Source organism: Lactuca sativa, chromosome 5 (assembly GCF_002870075.4).
Source record: "Lactuca sativa cultivar Salinas chromosome 5, Lsat_Salinas_v11, whole genome shotgun sequence".
Taxonomy (NCBI): Eukaryota; Viridiplantae; Streptophyta; class Magnoliopsida; order Asterales; family Asteraceae; genus Lactuca; species Lactuca sativa.
The window spans coordinates 11,163,015-11,183,006 of NC_056627.2; positions in this window are offsets into that span (position 1 = coordinate 11,163,015).

The following is a 19,992-nucleotide window of genomic DNA, read 5'->3' on the forward strand; positions in this document are numbered from 1 at the left end:
CTCAAGTAAGTATCCCCAAAGTACCCATACAAGTTTATGTTATGTTTATCAGCTTTTGTAGAACAGCATGCTATAATAGGGCTAAGGATCTAGGAGTGATGCTTTATGTGCCTGCTTAATGTGTTTCAGTTGTATGAGAACTTGCATGCTAGTTATTGAGTAGATAGTAAGTAGGATAGCCTGATTAGGTTATGCCTGGTAGTATGAGCTTAGCACTTTATGCTAGCTCAGTTCCTGAAAGTGGATAGGGTTAATTGAGATTGTTACCCTTATCTGAATGCTGCTTGCTTCGTGCTTCGTAGGACTCTGAATAATGGGAGTTTGCCATTAGGCGAATGCGTCACGTCACATGTGATCAGGGTTGAATAATCTTAGAGTGTCGGATTTGATCCTACTGCGCAGCTCTTGTTTGAGTCCAACCGTTGTAGGGACGAGCCCGATACTCGAAGGATTATCTGAGCCTCGTCACATGTGATGGTATTCAGGTAATGGCTAACTGGCATTACATGGAGGCCTGCAGCAGCTGAGGACTGGTTAGAGTGGAACTTGAGTTCTCCCTAGGGCAAGCCCAGGGCGAGAATATCGGAGAGTAGCAGTAGTAGAGGGGAGTTGGTGGAGTCGAGGAATTCCTCGGAGAAGGTACGGATAGATGTGGAAGGTAGTATGGGCCCGTACTACTGAAAGCAGAGGATCCGTACCCGAGCCGAGGAAGGCCAAGACGAGACCAAGGAACCTGTAAGTAGTTGAGATCCCTCAGAAAGTAGCAGTACCACTAATGATTATTATTGATGTTTTGCAGAATGGTGGTACTTCGACCGAGACCGACAGATGGCGGGTCAGGAGAGGGGTCAGGTTCGGGATCTGGCACCGAGCCGATTGAGGAGAGGCTACGTGAGTTCATCACGTCGGAGATCACTAGGGACATCCTTGAGTCGACCCCCATCATCTTTGGGTCGATCAAGGAAGGGATCGTGGAGATGATGGAGGATCGCCTACGGGCATTCAGGAGCGACTTGGCCTCTAGCCAGTCAGGATCTCGCGCACTGTCCTTCAAGGACTTCAGGAGCAGTGGTGCGCCGGATTTCCATGGGGTGAAGGACCCCATTGTCGCCAGGCGGTGGATTGCGGATATCGAGTCCGCCCAGTTGATCAGCTTCTGCCCCGAGGGGTCGAAGGTGAGGTACGCAGCAGGGTGTTTACGGGACCGGGCCCGAGATTGGTGGGAGTCAGTGGGTGACTCGATGGGAGCCTCGGCTATCGAGGCAATGACCTGGTCGGACTTTGTGGCTAGGTTCAGGGCAGAGTTTGCGCCAGCGGTCAAGCTTCAGCAGCTGGCCAGGGAGTTCTTAGACATGAGGCAGACGACGGAGACCGTGGCGGAGATCACCGCCAAGTTTCGGGAGAGGGCTTTATTGGTGCCCCGGTATGCAGGTGACGAGGATATGAGGAGGACTCGTTACCATGATATGCTACGAGCTGACATTCGGGAGCATGTCAGTTTTTCGGCTTGCCCTACCCTGGACTCCATGATTGCCAGGGCTAGGGAGAGAGAGATAGATTTGGAGCACATCCGGAAATGGAAACTTGAGGATGGTCAGTCATCGGGGGCTTCGGGGAAGAAGCCCAAGGGATCAGATGGGAGGCCGAAAGGCCAGTCGGGACCGAGCCGCTGCAGGAGGTGCGGCAGGCCGCACGAGGGGGCGTGCAGGATGGGATCGTCAGGCTGCTACAAGTGCGGCAAGTTTAGGCATATCAGCAGGGATTGCACTGCTCCTGCGACCGTTATTCAAACATCGGAGTTGCTGTGTTTCCACTGCAACCAGAGGGGCCACAAGAAGGCCAATTGCCCCATGTTGACAGCTTCAGCGCCAGTGCAGGCGCCAGCTCCAGCGACCCTGCGGATCACGGATGGCCGTCAGGGCAAGGCAGGGGCTCCAGTGGTGAGGAGTCGGGCATTTCAGTTGACCGCCGAGGAGGCACGCGCCGCGCCCGATGTGGTGACGGGTATGATTCCTTCCTTCTATCTTTTATTTTACGTTGTTATGATATTGATATGTGCTCCGTGTGTATACATGTGTATTAGGATCGTTCCATGTGAACGGCATCCCGGTTCAGGTATTGTTCGACTCGGGTGCATCCCGATCGTTCGTTTCTCTTGCTCTTAGCAAGAGATTTCATGAGACTGCAGGCGAGTTAGATTGCCCGTTAAAGGTAGAGATTGCCGATGATCGATCGGTGCGAGCATCGATGGTGTTTCGAGATTGTGTCCTGCGACTGTTTGAGGAGTGTTACCTGGTAGACTTGGTTCCCATTCCATTGCGTGGGAACAAGGTGATTATTGGTATGGATTGGTTGAGCCCTAATGGGGCAGTGATAGATTGCGCTCAGCAGCTAGTGCGAGTCAAGACCCCAAGCGGGGGAGAGTTAGCGATTCATGGAGAGCGGCCGCAGTGTGGACCCACTGTATGTTCAGCAGCGAGGGCTAGGCGCTACCTTCAGCAGGGATGCGCGGGTTATGTCGCGTACGTGATGGACACCCGGGAGGCGGGTAAGGCGACCGTGAGCGAGGTCCCGGTGGTTCGAGATTTTGCTGATGTTTTTCCGGAGGAACTACCTGGGATACCTCCGGAGCGACAGGTGGAGTTCAGGATTGACCTCGTTCCCGGTGCGGCTCCGATAGCCAAAGCACCGTATCGGTTGGCTCCTCCCGAGATGCAGGAGTTGTCTACGCAGCTGCAGGAGCTGCTGGACAAGGGATTTATTCGGCCGAGCAGTTCGCCCTGGGGAGCCCCGATTCTGTTTGTGAAGAAGAAGGATGGGTCGCATCGGATGTGTATAGATTATCGGGAGCTGAACAAGGTAACGGTGAAGAACCGTTACCCGCTTCCGAGGATTGATGACCTCTTTGACCAGCTTCAGGGCGCATCTTGGTTCTCCAAGATTGATTTGCGTTCGGGTTATCATCAGATGAGGGTCAGGGAGGAGGATATGCAGAAGACCGCGTTTCGGACGCGCTATGGCCATTACGAGTTTGTGGTGATGCCGTTTGGGCTCACCAATGCTCCTGCCGCGTTCATGGACCTCATGAACCGTGTATGCAGACCGATGCTGGACCGGTCTGTGATAGTCTTTATCGATGATATATTGGTTTATTCCAAGACCCGGGAGGAACATGAGGAGCATTTGAGAGAGGTGTTAGAGACCCTGAGGAGGGAGAGCTTGTATGCCAAGTTCTCCAAGTGTGAGTTTTGGTTGCGCGAGGTGCAATTTCTGGGGCACCTCGTCAACCAGAACGGGATTCTGGTCGATCCGGCCAAGGTCGAGGCCGTGATGAGATGGGAGGTTCCGAAGTCCCCATCTGAGATTCGGAGCTTCCTAGGATTGGCAGGCTACTATCGGAGATTTATCCAGGATTTCTCCAAGATAGCCGTGCCCCTGACGCGGCTGACGAAGAAAGCCGTGGTCTTTCGGTGGGGACCCGAGCAGCAGGCTGCATTCGAGACGCTGAGACAGAGATTGTGTGAGGCGCCGATCTTAGCCCTGCCAGAGGGCGTAGAGGATTTCGTGGTTTATTGCGATGCGTCCATTTCTGGGTTGGGCGCGGTGCTGATGCAAAGGGGGCATGTCATTGCTTACGCCTCGAGGCAGCTCAAGCCTCACGAGGCGAACTACCCGACGCACGATTTGGAGTTGGGGGCGGTGGTATTTGCCCTCAAGATTTGGCGACATTACCTCTATGGGGTTCGGTGTACCATCTACACGGACCACAAGAGCTTGAGGTACCTCATGGACCAGCCGAATCTGAACATGAGGCAGCGTCGGTGGTTGGATGTGGTGAAGGATTATGATTGCGAGATCCTTTACCACCCGGGAAAGGCCAATGTGGTGGCCGATGCGCTTAGCCGCAAGACGGCGCCGATCAGGGACGCCTGTTTGAGGATGACTGTGGTGACTCCCCTGTTGGAGCAGATTCGGGAAGCTCAACAGGAGGCTATCAAGGAGGAGCATCGGAAGAGCGAGCGCGTAGTAGGTCAGGTTTCCTCCTTCGATTATGATAGCCGAGGGTTATTGACACTACACCATAGGGTGTGGGTGCCGTATCACGGGGGCGTGCGCCAGATTTTGATGGAGGAGGCGCACAAGTCCCGGTTCTCTATTCATCCCGGGGCGACGAAGATGTATAGGGATCTTCGTCTAGACTATTGGTGGCCCTGCATGAAGCGGGATGTGGCATGGTACGTCGAGCGGTGCCTGACCTGCAGGAAGGTCAAGGCCGAACATCAGAGGCCGCATGGCAAGATGCAGCCGTTGGACATTCCACTGTGGAAGTGGGAAGATATCACGATGGATTTTATCACAAAGCTTCCAAGGACCGCGCGTGGAGTGGATTCGATTTGGGTCATCGTGGATAGATTGACCAAGAGTGCTCACTTTATTCCGATTCCGGAGAGCATATCGGCCGAGAAATTGGCCGACATCTATATCAGGGAGATTGTGGCACGGCATGGGGTGCCAGTATCGGTGATCTCGGACAGGGATGTGCGTTTTACTTCCAGGTTTTGGAAGAGATTCCACGACGAGTTGGGCACTCGTCTGCATTTCAGCACCGCCTTTCACCCGCAGACTGATGGACAGAGTGAGCGGACCATCCAGACTTTGGAGGACATGTTGCGGGCGTGTGTTATGGATTTCGGGGGTAGCTGGGATACCTATCTTCCTTTGGCTGAGTTCTCCTACAACAACAGCTATCACGCGAGTATCGACCGCCCTCCCTTCGAGATGTTGTACGGACGGAGGTGTAGGACCCCGATATGCTGGGGTGAGGTTGGCCAGAGAGTTATGGGAAGCACCGAAGTGGTGCTCAAGACGACTGAGAGGATATAGCAGGTCCGGAGCAGGCTTCAGACTGCTCAGAGTCGACAGAAAAGTTATGCCGACAAGCGTCGATCCGATTTAGAGTTCCAAGTCGGGGATATGGTCCTCCTGAAGGTGTCACCGTGGAAAGGCGTCATCCGATTCAGGAAGCGGGGCAAGTTGGGCCCGCGATTCATCGGGCCGTTCAGGGTCTTAGCCCGGGTGGGCAAGGTAGCATATAGGCTGGATCTGCCAGCCGAGCTTAGCTAGATCCACAGCACTTTCCATGTTTCGCAGTTGCGGAAGTGCCTAGTGGACGATTCTGCAGTAGTACCTTTGGAGGATATTCAGGTTGATAACAGCCTGAACTACATCGAGCGCCCAGTCGCAATCCTCGATAGGAAGTCGAAGGATTTAAGGAACAAGAGGGTGGAGCTAGTGAAGGTGCAATGGCAGCACCGCAAGGGTTCAGAGTGGACTTGGGAGCCGGTAGACGAGATGATGGAGCACTACCCCGAGCTGTTTCATGATCAGGCAGCAGACTTCGAGGACGAAGTCTAAAATAAGTGGGAGAGATTTGTAGCACCTGGTTTCCGGTATGTGAATTTTATTTGAGCATTGCCCTAATTTAGCCATAGACTCGGTGAGTCATAGGGTCCGACTCGCCGAGTAGGGACGGGACTCAGGACGCGTTTTAAGTAGGCGACTCGACGAGTCCATATCATGGACTCGGCGAGTCACCGCTGCGGGATGAAACCCTAAGTTTCAAGGGTTTGCACCCTATTTAAACTCTCATTCCGCCCCAACTCGTCCCCATTCACCCCCAGAACTCCCCCTACATCGTTTTCCCTTGTTTTCTTGAGAGTTTGAGGTGTTCTTGGTGTGTTCTTGAAGGTTTTGAAGAGTAAGAGGAGTAGATCAAGAAGAGGAGAAGGAGATCAGCCATCCTTGTGTCATTTCAACATTTCCTTTGAGGTATAACCCGTTTTCCCCTTGATTCTATGCTTAAAACTTCACTTGGGCCCTTCTTGGTCAATTCCCCAAGTTTGCATGTTCATTATATGTTGTAATAAGGCGTTTGGCCTTTGGATCTATGTAAGATTGAGCTCCAGGAGCTCAGATCTGTTAGCTTTTTGGCCTCATGAGGCTTGTTAGCCCTAGACCTACCATTTTGAGACATTTTGAGCCTTATAATCCTTATTGGTGAATATCCACACGTAAAGTTGGAAACTTTACGTGTGATTCGTGTCCTAGAAGTCCAGATCTATGAATGGCATGGTCTGGAACCGAGCAAATCGGTATATTTAAGGAGTGCATGGCGACGACTCGGCGAGTCGCATAGGTGACTCGGCGAGTCTGGTCGCGAGTCACCGAATTGGTCCCTTCTTCATGTGTCGAGTTGAGCCTTGAGTCACAAGGGGTGACTCGGTCAGTTGGGAGCTGAACTCACCCATGTTAGGACTCGGCGAGTCAATGCCCTGACTCGGCGAGTCCAAGGCAATCTTCATAGCTCAAGAACAGACTCGGCGAGTTGTTCATACAACTCGGCGAGTCTTAGCATAAAGTGTTCTTCGGATGAAGATGAACTCGACGAGTTGTTCATACAACTCGGCGAGTAGGATGAAGGTGTTGAATGGCAGTTAGAAGGTGAACTCGTCGAGTCATAGCCCGACTCGACGAGTAGAACCAGGGACCCAGGACATTGGTTTGCTAGGGACTCGGCGAGTGGTGATCCACTCGGCGAGTCGGGTCAACTGAAAGTTGACTCCAGCTTTGGCTTAGAGTTAATCCAGGGGTAAAATGGTCATTTTACCTAAAGGACAGTTAGCAGTGTTTGATTGAGTATGTCGTGGAAATTGCAGCCGAAGGACTCCCGGAGCAGCAGCAGTCAGTTAGTTCCCGATCAGTTCAGCAGCTACTTTGAGGTGAGTTACCTTCCAGTAGCGGTGGGTCTAAGGCCACAATGCCGACCCACCAGTAGGAGTTGTACGATAGATGATTGTCTTTGTGATATCATCTAAATTCGCTAGTACCTGACATGTTATATGCTAGTATGATATGCTGTATGTGATAGTAGTAGAGTTTGGTTGTTCGGACCGAAGGGTAGTCAGACACCCCAGATACGTCTGACAGTATGTGACGATATGTGTGCATGCTGGCTTGTTATGTTATATGTGATCGTAGTAGTAGGGGTGAAATAGTCCCCGAGGATCGGTTGTTAGGACCGATGGGTAGTCAGCACCCCAAAATGGCTTGACACGGGTAAGACGGCACCCCAGAATGGCCGTATGGGTAGGTCGGCACCCCAGAATGGCCGTACCGGGTAGTCAGGCACCCCAGAATAGCCTGGCAGTATATATGTTATGTGTTTGTATGGTATGCGGTACGTTGGGGGAACTCACTAAGCTTTGTGCTTACGTTTACAGTTTTGTTTTCAGGTACCTCTGCATCGAAGGGGAAGGAGCCGGCGCGGTAGCGGCACGTCATACTCACACTCTTCGGTTTCCGCATTTATGAGATTTACTGGGATTGTACTCTGATATTTGATGGGATGTACGGTTTGGCTTTTGAGAATATGGTTGCAATGTGTTATGGTGTGAACAAACAATGTTTCTTTTCATTTAGATAATGTTTTTATTTATTAATGGTTTCTAAAGTAATATCAAACAAAAAAAAAAAAATTTTTTGGGTCGTTACAATTTATATTTTGGACATCAGGGCGTCGTATATTTTCAGAATATGTTATTATTTATCCAAAATAACACATATTTTCGCGCACTTATTTTTATAGTTTGCCAAACATTTTGATTGATTTTTCTTATATAGTGGAATACGAAATCTAGTATTTTTATCATTGAATAAATATTTTGTGTTGAATTTGTTATATTTGACGTTTGTTATATTTGACGTTTGTTATATTTTAGTGATTATCGGTCGGCGGCTATTTTGGCAATTGTTACAGATGCCTTTATTGAATGACGCGAAGAAACAGAACAACTTTTGTTTCTGCTTACTGATTTGGTGAACTTGTTAAGATTATTTGGAGTTATACTAATATAGGACAATCTCCAAAGATCTCCTCTATAAGATAAGTCATGGAATCTGCTAAAGTATTTTTCCACTCGAAGAACATGTTTGACAAAACTAGCTAGTAGCGGGTAGCGGAAAGCTGGTAGCTAGTGGTGGGTAGCTGACATCGTTTTGTTAAACACTACGTGAGATTGCTTTTAGGTTTGGAGTGTTTTATTTAAGCCAAACGTTAAAAGCTTATAATATCAAATGAATTTTTTTGTTCCAAACGAACTGCTTTAATCCAAATTCATTATTTTAGCCTTATGATGTATCTCATATAATTTTTTATTATTTAAATCTAATATATATATATATATATATATATATATATATATATATATATATATATATATATATATATATATATATATAGAGAGAGAGAGAGAGAGAGAGAGAGATGAAAGTGGGTCCAAATCGGACCGGATGGACCCGAATCTGGAAAACCCAGAACCGTTTTAACAGAATTTTATAGAACCGAAAACCGGACCAGTATATAGTAACCGGTTCCGGTTCGGTTCCCGGTACAGTACCGGGTAAAATGGGTGTAGAACCGGAAAAACCGGAAACATCAAAGTGGGTAGATTGGAACCGAATAAAGTGGGTTTAGAATCGGAAAACCCAAAAAAATCCGATTTTTTTTGGCAATTACTTACTACTTGGTTAAACTTTGAAAATATTCATATTGATATCCCGAATTCGGGGGACTGTAAGTCATTGAATATGAATCCAAAATTGACAAAGTTATAGTCTAAACTCATGTATAAACTCAAAACTACATTCCGGAAAAAAAAAAAAAAAAAAAAAAAAAAAAAAAAAAAAAAAAAAAACTGCATGTCAATCAGACATTAAACAAATGATATATGCATGTGTTAACGTTTTCACATAATACAAAGTACAAAAACAAATAGCTGAAAAGTTGAAAACTTTCAGCTTTGATGTCCCGACTTCGGGACACTGTAAATCATTGAATATTAAACCAAAAATGACAAAATTATAGTCTAAAATCATGTATAAACTCTAAGCAACAAGTTGGAAAAACCGTGTGTCAATCCAACTTCAAACGAATAAGATATGCACATTTTAAAACTTTCACAGAGTACAAAAAAAAACTGAAAAAGAAAAAACTTACAGCTTTGATATCTCGACTTTTGGGGATTGTAAATCGATGAATAAAAAACTAAAAATAACAAATTCATAGTCTAATATCATGTAGAAATTCTAAACTACACATTGGTAAAAAAACTGTATGTCAATCCGACTTAAAATGAATGATATATGTATGTTTTAACGTTTCACAGAAACCGGTTCCGGTCCCTAAAAGTGGTTCCGGTTCCTAACACCGGTTTCGGTTCTTAGACCCGGTTTATCGGGACCCGATGGACCCAAACCCGGATTAGTCGGAACCGGAACCGGTTCTATATATTTCGATTCTTATGATACCGGTTCCGGTCCGATTTTCGGTTTTAAATCTTATTTATATATATATATATATATATATATATATATATATATATATATATATATATATATATATATATATATATATATATATATATATATATATATATATATATATATATATATATATATATATATATATATATATATATATATATATATATATATATATATATATATATATATATATATATATATATATATATATATATATATATATACCCAGCCACCCCACCCCACAACAAAACCTCCCCATTCGTTGACTCATTCTTCCCAATTATTAAAACATGGTGCTGGTGACGCAACTGGAAATCTACATAACAAAATACTGCATATCCGTTTCTTGCAATAAACCCTTTGATGAAACACCGGGTTGTAGAAGAATTTGCCTAAGAATTTCTTTCGTTTTCTGTAAATTAATATTATCAAGCACTTGGTTACAAAATACCGTCTGAGTATTATTTTTTCATTTTGTGTGTAAGACCAATTGTTGTGAGAGATTGATTTTGTGCTTAGATTAATTTTATGATTCGTTGTATAATAATTCGATGTGTTTGATTTTGTGCGGGTAGTAGAATCAAATACAAGAAGTAAATATGCAGATGTTGGTTACACATGCTATAATCAAATAGAAAGGCAAGACTGAGAAGCTTAAGGATTTTATAATTAAAAAAATCAATAAAATATATTAAAAATGTAAAAGAAAAGTCACTTTACTTCCTAATAACTTAAAACCATAAACATATATCAGAAAAAATATTGGAGACTGAACATGTGAGATTTTATAAATGATATGATCTGTTATATTATTTAGTCTAAACCTTATACTTTCACTAAGTTATAATTTTCAAATAAAATCAAAAGATTAAGTACACGTCCTGAAAATATCTACTCATTTTTCAAACCGCACATTTTGCCACATCTATTCGATATATTCAAAAGTGGACTTCAATCTTGTTGTAACTTTGCGAACTCTTTGATTATGTTCTTAAAGAATTCGGAACGATTGACGTAGCCGTTATTGTGTTTGGTTAAGGGAATATATATTGTTCACCAAACTTTGAACATTGACATTCTTCAGTTTAGTTTTTTGAATCTTCTTTAGTACGGCAACGAAAAATAGACAGATATATTCTCTTGGACAAATTTATTTATGTATATTATATGACGTAAAAACAGAAAACTGATGTATAAATTTTACTAAAAGATATGTTTACACATAATTAAATGCGTATTTTAAAACAAAGACGGGTTGCAACTTATCATTCTCTTTTGTGTATTTTAAAACAAGCAATGTTATGATTGACTATTTTTGTTACGACACTGTTAAGATATGTTTTTACAAGTGGGTAATTATGCGTACGTGTAATCATAGCTTGTTCGTACAAGCAACCCTTTGAAATATTAGAGTTATAAGGGGTCAATTACTTGACTTTATCTATATCTTAAATATGATGTAAAGAAATTGACCAACTATGCTTTATATATAACAAAGATACATTTGTTATACGTGTCGTGTTTTCTTTCTTAACTTGAAAATCCAATTGTGGTATTTGATTGTTCCAACCAAACCTAATCATAAAGGTTACGTGCGTCTCTTTAAGCGAAATAAATTAAAACAATAAGTACTTTTAGCATTAGTTAGTGATAATAAATCTTTGAAAAAACCCGAAAATTAGACCCCACATTCTACTTTTTTTCACATACTTAGTGTTACATTAGCTTTCTATCAGTTCATTGGTTTGTTATGTATAATTAGTTTATAATCGATGAAAACAACACTTACAAAATTAATTAAATTTTTCATAATAAAATTTCAAAATTATTAATCAATTATTATAAATAAGTTATTTTAAATAAATCATTAATTAAAAGATATTTTTTTAGTTATTTCAAATTATAATCGATGGTTTAAATAAATACGTGACCTTATAATATGTATTAATTTTTTTTTTAATTTTTATTTTAATGTTATTAATTTAAAGTAATTAAAGTGATAAATTTAAATTTTAAATTTTAAATTTTAAAATGGATAATCATTAGGTTGAAAGTTGACATGACATTAATTAGAAGACTTAATTGGATTACACATTATAAAAGGAAAATAAATCTATATTTTTATTAGAATAAGAAAATAAGTAATAAATAATGTATTTTAGCTTATTTATCCTAGGGCAAATAACAAAGAAAATATATTATACTTTCATTTTTTTCCCGCTTTTAACACTGAATGATTTTTTGATTTAAATCGAACTTCGAGTTTTCAAATATTTTAAACTTTAAGCATGTCATCGTCATGGTAAGTTGAAAACTTGAAATGCAAAGTCAAAATTAAAAAATAAAAATAAAAACATAGTTGCTTTACAACAAAAACTAAAAAATAGAATGACAAAAATCTATATATATATATATATATATATATATATATATATATATATATATATATATATATATATATATATATATATATATATATATACTCAATTTAAAAAAACAAATAATATGAGGTAAAAATAACAAAATAAAAATAAAAACACAATGTTTCTTTTATCTAAAATAAAATAAAGGTTTAAATGATCACCGATGAAATCTTACATATGCTTATTTGGATTTCTAAAATGGTTATTTGTGAATATAGTTGTCAACAACATTCACATTATTTAATAAAACTTTTGACTCAAATCACTTACATTTCCAATTTTCCACCAATTATTTGTCTCCGAATTGCACCATTATTACACATTCTAATAAATTAATATCGAAGTTGGACTTAAGTGATCATTAATAAAAATTTAAATTTATTAATTGTTGATTTAAGAGTATCCAAGTAAAAGATTCAAATAAGTGATTTGAGGCTATAAATAGCATAATTGGTTGAGGAAGAATTAGTTTTCTTTGAGTGGAAACAGAATATGTCGCGTCGATCAGGTCGACAATTATCGTCTATATAACACGTAATTCTCGGTATAAATTAAATAAGTGATTTGAGGCTATAAATAGCATATGGTTTGTTGTTTTCTTCGATTATTGTTCAAAGGGTTTTAAAATTGCGGGTTTGGTCTTTTGTGCCTAGTTTGATTTTGGATGTGATCACCATTAAACTTAAAAACACTGTTATGCCACTTTAACTTATTTTGCTAATTTTTTCTAACATTTATTAGGTTAAACTTCTAAATGCAAAATGGGCCACAACTCACTCCAAAAAAGCAAATCCACAATTTTAAAACATGGTCCGATAATAAAATAGAAACCAAGAACATTTTGAATTTATCTTTTTTTTTTTTTTTGGTGATGTTAATTATGTCTAGGAATACTATAAATTAAATAAGAAAAAATATATACAAACCTAGCCCTTTATGCTAAGAATATTTTTTCCTCCAAAATTTAACATAAAGTTTAAAACTATTTGGTACGATCGACGGCGTTGTGAGGTCAGGTAAGCACCAAGAACTAGGGGTGAGCAAACCCGAACCAAGAAACCAACAAAAACCGACAAAATCGAAATCGAAGCAAAACTGACGGTTAGGGTTTTAAATTTTTTAAAACAAAAAAATCAGGTTCGGTTTCGGTTTCTACCCAGAAACGGACCCACCCAACCCGTGAAACTGACCCATACTTGAAATCCGACAAGCCGACCCAGCATAACCGAAAACCCGATGCTTTATATATATATATATATATATATATATATATATATATATATATATATATATATATATATATATATATATATATATATATATATATATATATATATATATATATATATATATAGAGAGAGAGAGAGAGAGAGAGAGAGAGAGAGTTAGGTTCAAATGTTTTCACTATCTATTGTGTGACTGTATGATTGATTCTGGACCAATTATTTTAGTTATTTTAAGAAAGTAATTAATGCATATTAAATGCTGAAGATATAATTAATACCTATTATATCTTCAACATGTAATATGCATTAATTACTTTCTTAAAATAACTAAAATGATTGGTCCAGAATCAGTCATACATGCACACAATAGATAGTGAAAACAAAATAACCTAACCATATATATATATATATATATATATATATATATATATATATATATATATATATATATATATATATATATATATATATATATATATATATATTAAAAAAATAAACAACCCTAGGTCATTTTAAGTTTTCCCCCATCTTGCCTTTCTCGCTTTCGTGTCTCTTCTGCTGAGAAACGCCGCAACCTACCTCAACTGAAGAAGCTCCGACGCTCTCACACCTCCAACGACATTCGATGCAGTAACGTAACCCCAAATCTCCGGCGCCACCCACCATACTTGCGACACCTCTGAATCGTCACATTCGGTCTGTTCTTTGTGTAATGTGGTTCTTTTTTTTTTGTGTAATCAGTAATGCGGTTCTTTTTTTTGTGTACTTTTGTTCATTTTTTTTTCTAATTTCATGTTTGTGTAATCAGTAATGTGCTCTTTTTTTCTGATTTCATGTGTATGTTCTTCGTATTTTTTTTTTTTTTTTTGATTTCATTTAGAACGTCCTAATGGGGTACGATTTTTGGTTTTGGAATGGGTAGTGTTTTTGTTTAATGAATTGAAGCTTCCTGTTTCTGTTTGTTTTTTTCCTGAAATCTGACTGATTTCATCTTGTTGTTTGTTTTTACTGTGAAATGTTGATAAAGATTGTTGAAATATTGTAAAGGTATTCTGAAAGCTGTGAATCTTATGATTTGCATATAGATTTCGAATCTGAAGCTTCCTGTTTCTTGAAATCTTATTGTTTGCATATAGATTGCTTATTAAAGTTCATTAAATTGCAGCCGTGAGTATATGGGTTGAACCGAAGAAACCGGAAAACCGCCAAAACTGGCTCTAGAAACCGAGAAACCGAACCGATTAGAAACCAACCCTATTGGGTTCTGAAAAATTGTAACCGACCATTTGCAGGTTGGGTTGGGTTTGGATCCAAAACCGACTCATGCACAGCCCTACCAAGAACCATCTTAATCTCCACCACCATTTTTAGAGGGTGGTGTTCCATAAATAAAAGACATTGAGGTGAAGAAAAACAGAGGAAGAAAGAGAAAACATCAAAGGGAAAATCATGTTGCATTACATTGTCATTAAACTTGGATTACCATAACAGGAGGGGGGACAGTGCTTCTAGCGTTATAACGTCGTTTTGGTATACCACCTCAGTTGTACATGCGTTTTAATGACACATACCAGACACTTTAAGGGTTTCTAGTAATAGCCAATATTTTATCATTACGCATCGAGTTGTTACATAGACATAAAGAGTCATAAAATAGGCTTAAGGGATGCGAAAAGGACCTTGATAGACCATCTTATTGAAACCAATGTTTTCTCTCATTTTTTTTCATTTTCGATTTCACGAGTGGAGTAAGAAATTATCCAAAGGATATGACAAAAGAAAACTAGATGATTCAATGGAAGCAGGGGCAGATCAAATGTAGAGCCCAAGGTAGTCTGGGATGCCCCTAATTTTTTTTATTTATGTAATTTTTTTAGGAAAATTTCGTTTAATGTAATGTATATATACGCATACATTCACTTATAAACACAAACAAATAGTTGGTTTGCTGTTTAAGGCGTTGACTTATTGAAGCAAATGTCTCATGATCGATTCTTGCTCCTTACATATCTTTTGTTTACCTTTATTTTATTTTTCTCAGCTATTCTATCCCACATCGCCAAACACATGTTAACGCAACCATTTTCGTCTAACACCCCATTTTTCCATAGTTGTAGGTTGTAATTATTATAAAGATACTAAAAAAATATATTACTCTAGAGCAAAATAACTGTCATGGACACATAGGAAACATTGATATGATTTCCGTAGATATATAGAACGCCTAATCCCGACTTCGTATGAAGAAGTTATGTTTCTTCGAAATTTTTCGATTAAACCGACGCGACTCAACGTATCGTAAACAATGAGTTTTAGATAGGTGGCTTATAAGCTTAACAACTCAAAAAATCGAATTTTAGATCAGTCGATTTTTAGCCAATCTAAACTAGAATTGAAGTTCTCGTTAATAAGAGTTCAACGATATAGAGACAGTCGAAAATGAACTCCAAATAAAAAAGTTACACATTTTATATAAGATTTAAAAGTCTAAGCCTGCGTAAAAAAAATAGCAGACGGAGTCTAAATAAAAGTTGTAGATCTTGTCGAGATCTTTACGTGGATATAAAGAACGTCAAAAACAGAGCTTGTACAAAGAAGTTATGCAATTTTGAAAATTTGAAAATCGCGTGCACGCGTAGCTTGCGGTCGAAGCTAGCCACGTTGACTTATACCTTTTCGGACACATTTCAACTATCCAGAGGAGACACTTCACCCATGTGTGCGGCACACACATGGCCTTGTGTGGCGCGCATCCCAAGAAAATCCCCTATAAATAGGCTTCAACTCTTCATTTGTTCTCCACACCCTCAGATCTCTCTCTCGAGTTCTACCCTGTTCTCGTCTAGTTTTCCTTCATTCCTGGCCTGCGACGAATTCCTACGACACCCCTGAGGACTCATTTGAGTAGTAGCTGTAACACCCACTTATTTATTAAATAAATAAATAAGGGACTCGTAGCCCTAAAATAAATAATTATGTATAAAAGGATGGTCTCGATGGGCTAATTGTAAAGTGTTTAGAAGATGGGGGTTTTTTGGTAAAAGATGGGACTTAATTTGAAAGGGATTTTCGAGGTCAGGGTTTAAATGGTAACTATGGGGGTTTATTTTGAAAGAAAAGGGAAAGGAGGGACTAAAGACAGTATTATGGAAAGTAGTTAAGGGGACCGGGTATATAAACATGTCACCCATTCTTGAACCCTAACCCTAGCGGCCTTTATCAGCCGTCATCCTCTTTTTGACCATCTCCGGCCGCCGCTGCATTGTTAAGCTCCATCACCACCTACTACTTCGCAACTGGAGCGCCACCACCACTGCTGTACCTCCCTCTACTGGCGACAACGAGAACCATGTTTCTGAGACCGTTCCACAGCAACCGAACCACCGAGACCAGTCGCCGTCCTCGTTCCTACAACCAGTGAAGAAGAAGGTTGTCGATGGAAGCTGTGACGGCGAGCTACCGGAAGAAACAAGTTGAGGGTTGTCGTGGTCGCTGCTCTCGGTGGCATACTGAGTTGTTTTTCCCTCTCCGTTCTTCTTCTTTTGCAATGGTCACAGGTCCTCCGCCGCCGCCTGTGTAATATGTTGTTGCTCCGGTCACCGTTTGCCACCCGAGAGGCAGTCGAGTTCGTGTCTCACGTGGGTTCACGGGCGCTGTTGTTTTAGATTCACGGGGTGTGTTGCTGCTTGTCGGGAAACTGATAGATACCACCGCCACCACCGTGAGGTGGTGGCTGTCATCGCCAAACCTCCGCTGCCGGCCGCCATACGCCACCAAGAAGGTGGTTGGGTCCTTTTTGCAACCAGAGCATGTGTATGTGGCTGTGTTTTTCCACTGTTGGCGTGTGTAGTTGAAGTTCTCGGAAATGGCATCACCACCACCATAGGGTGGTGGCCGCCGCCATGAACCACCATTGGGGTGTGTTTAATTAGATTAGTGTGTGTGCGTGTGTTAATCAGATTGGTGTTGTAAATTGTAACAAAAAATGGAATAAAAGAAATTGAAAACCACCACCTTAGGGTGGTGGCTGCCGCCTCCTACCGCCACCGGCCGCCGTGTTAAGTGGCGGTGTGCTTTTTCCTCGTTGTGATTGATTTGTTTGGGGTGCTAGAAACCCTAATGGGCCTTGTAAGCTCAAATGCGCCCAATAAAGCTTAATGGACCCTAATGGGCTTTAATATTATTCTAGTAGGCTTAATAGACCCGATAAAGCCCTAATTGACCTAAAAGCCCAACAAATTAATAAATGGACTAGTATTTGGGTTGGAAACCCTAATGACGATAAAACCTTAATTTTGAGAATTAATTGGGACACGCACGAGAATTATTTAATAACTGGAGATATTAACTAATAACCATTGGCAAAAACTAATCTAAGCAATATTGGACATAATGGATTAAGTCCTTAATGGGTTAAGTAGGAAACTTAACCCTAATCATCATTTTATGAGAAACCCTAATTTCACTTGGGTTTATTGTTGGGCCTCTCTTTTGGGCTTTGGAAATTGGATTATTAATGGGCCATACAAGAATAATCTTATGGACTAGAACATGTTGATGGGCTTGGGATAAGACCCATGTAAGGGGTTTGGGCCCAATTTGGAAAATTGGGCCATAGTTGGGCCTTAATGATTACATGATGTTAGGCCTTTGAATAAGACCATGTATAGGCCTGGGCCCAATTTGGAAAATCGGGCCATGTGTTGAGTTTGATTCCTAATTGACTTTAGGCCTTAGGCTTGAATAAGCCAAGCTAGGGGTAATGTAGTAATTACCCAAAGAATGTACTTATGGTTATATATTGGGACCCAATTATTAATTGGGTGTTATTTTGGTGTTGGCAGTTCGGGAATCTGTCAGCCAGCAGCTGGGGTCGAGTCTGCGGGACTTCAGCAAGTGTGGGATTGTGTCTTCGGGACTTCAGCAGTGTGAGGTGAGTTACCTTCCAGTAGCGGTGGGTCTACGGCCACAATGCCGGCCCACCAGTAGGAGTTGTATGTTAGATGATTGTCTTTGTGATATCATCTAGGTTTGCTACTACCTTATATGTTATATGCTGGCATGATATGTTATATGTGATAGTAGTAGAGTTCGGTTGTTAGGACCGAAGGGTAGGTCAGACACCCCAAATATGTCTGACAGTATGTGATGATATGTTTATATGCTGGCATGATATGTTATATGTGATAGTGGTAGTAGGAGGGGAATAGTTCCCAAGTTCGGTTGTTAGGACCGAAGGGTAGTTCGGACACCCCAGGTATGTCTGATAGTATGTTTGTGTTATGATATATGTGATAGTAGCTGAGTGTGGGCGAGGCCCGTATCTCCTAGCTATTCAGTATATGATTGTATATACTTGTATGTTATGGTTTAGTAGCTGAGTGTGGGCGAGACCCGTATCTCAGAGACAGTGGAGTGTGGGCGAGGCCCGTATCTCCCAGCTAGCGGAGTGTGGGCGAGGCCCGTAGCTCCATGAGTGTGGGCGAGGCCTGTATCTCCTAGCTGTTCATTATATGATTGTATGACATGTGGTATAATGGGGGAACTCACTAAGCTTTGTGCTTACGGTTTACAGTTTTGGTTTCAGGTACTCGTTTTCAAAGGAAGGAGCCGGCTTGATCGCAGCACATCACACTATGTTTTCCGCACAAGAGATCTTTGGGATTACACTCTGATATGGTTTTACGATAAAATGCTTTGATTATTGACACTTTGGTTTTGACATGAGATATGAATATGAATGTTTTATTACTGATGGTTTTATATAATAATGTATTTAAAAATGAAATTTTTGGCCTTGAATTTTGGGATGTTACAGTAGCCTTCTAATAGGAGAACTCGAGTTAGTATTCTGTTTGCTTAGATCCCGGTTCTCATCAATTACACTCTATAAGTAAGCAACACTTACTCTGCCTCCGTGTAATTTATAATTATTGTTATAAGTCGTCACTAGGAACCTATAATTAAGATTGATTAGTAATTCCAAGTCATTATAGTGATTAATCTACTTATGGGAAAGGCGTCTATAATGGTTACGTTGGCTTGGTTGTTGGATTTCAGAAAAGCTATATGCCGAAATAGTCATGCCTTGCAACTGTCCGGCCTGACCGATCCTTATTTAATAAGACTATCAGCATTCATTGGGATTAGTGCTAGGCCTAGCCTACATTGTAGATTCCCATAGAACTAATAAACTATAATATTATAAGTTAATCCTCGTGGAAGTTTTGGCTTTCAGCTAAACTATCCGGTTAACTATTAATCATCTGAAAATCGGTCAAGGTGAGTTCTTCTCACTATATTGTATACTCCAATATGTATCCTATGTATGTTAGGAAATAGTTACCTCGTAGTATGCACTTAGGGAATTAGGTTAGGATAGTTAGAGTCTTGTTATGTAGATTGTTATTGTAACGCCTGTCTGTCTTCCTGGTACGCATTTAATTTAATTGTTTATTTATTTTGAAAGAAGGACTCGACGAGTTGGTGGCCCTAACTCGTCGAGTAGAGGGCAGACTATGCGCGGGGTTTAAGCTATCTACTCGGCGAGTAGCCCAGCCAGAATGAAACCCTAATGTTGGGGTTTTGCATCCTATTTAAGCATCCTAATCCCCACCCTTTGGCCTCATTTACAACCTCCTTATCCTAAACCCTAATCCATGAAACCTTAGAGCATTTTGGGAGTGTGTGAGCCATTTTTGAGTGGTTTGTGTGTTCTTGAAGCTTATAAGAAGAAAAAGGAGCTTGAAGGTTCAAAGAGAAGGTTATATATATCCAGGGATTTCGTTCCATTCTCATCGCTTTTTGGTAATCAAGCTCTTAACTTGCGTTATAGTTCATTAGATCTCCTTGTGGTCACTTTTGTGGGGTTTTTGTCCAAGTAGTATAATTTATGAGTCATGGATGTCCCAAGTTGCTTATACTTTCAGATCTGGAGTCATTAAGAGTTGTAAAGGCGTAAA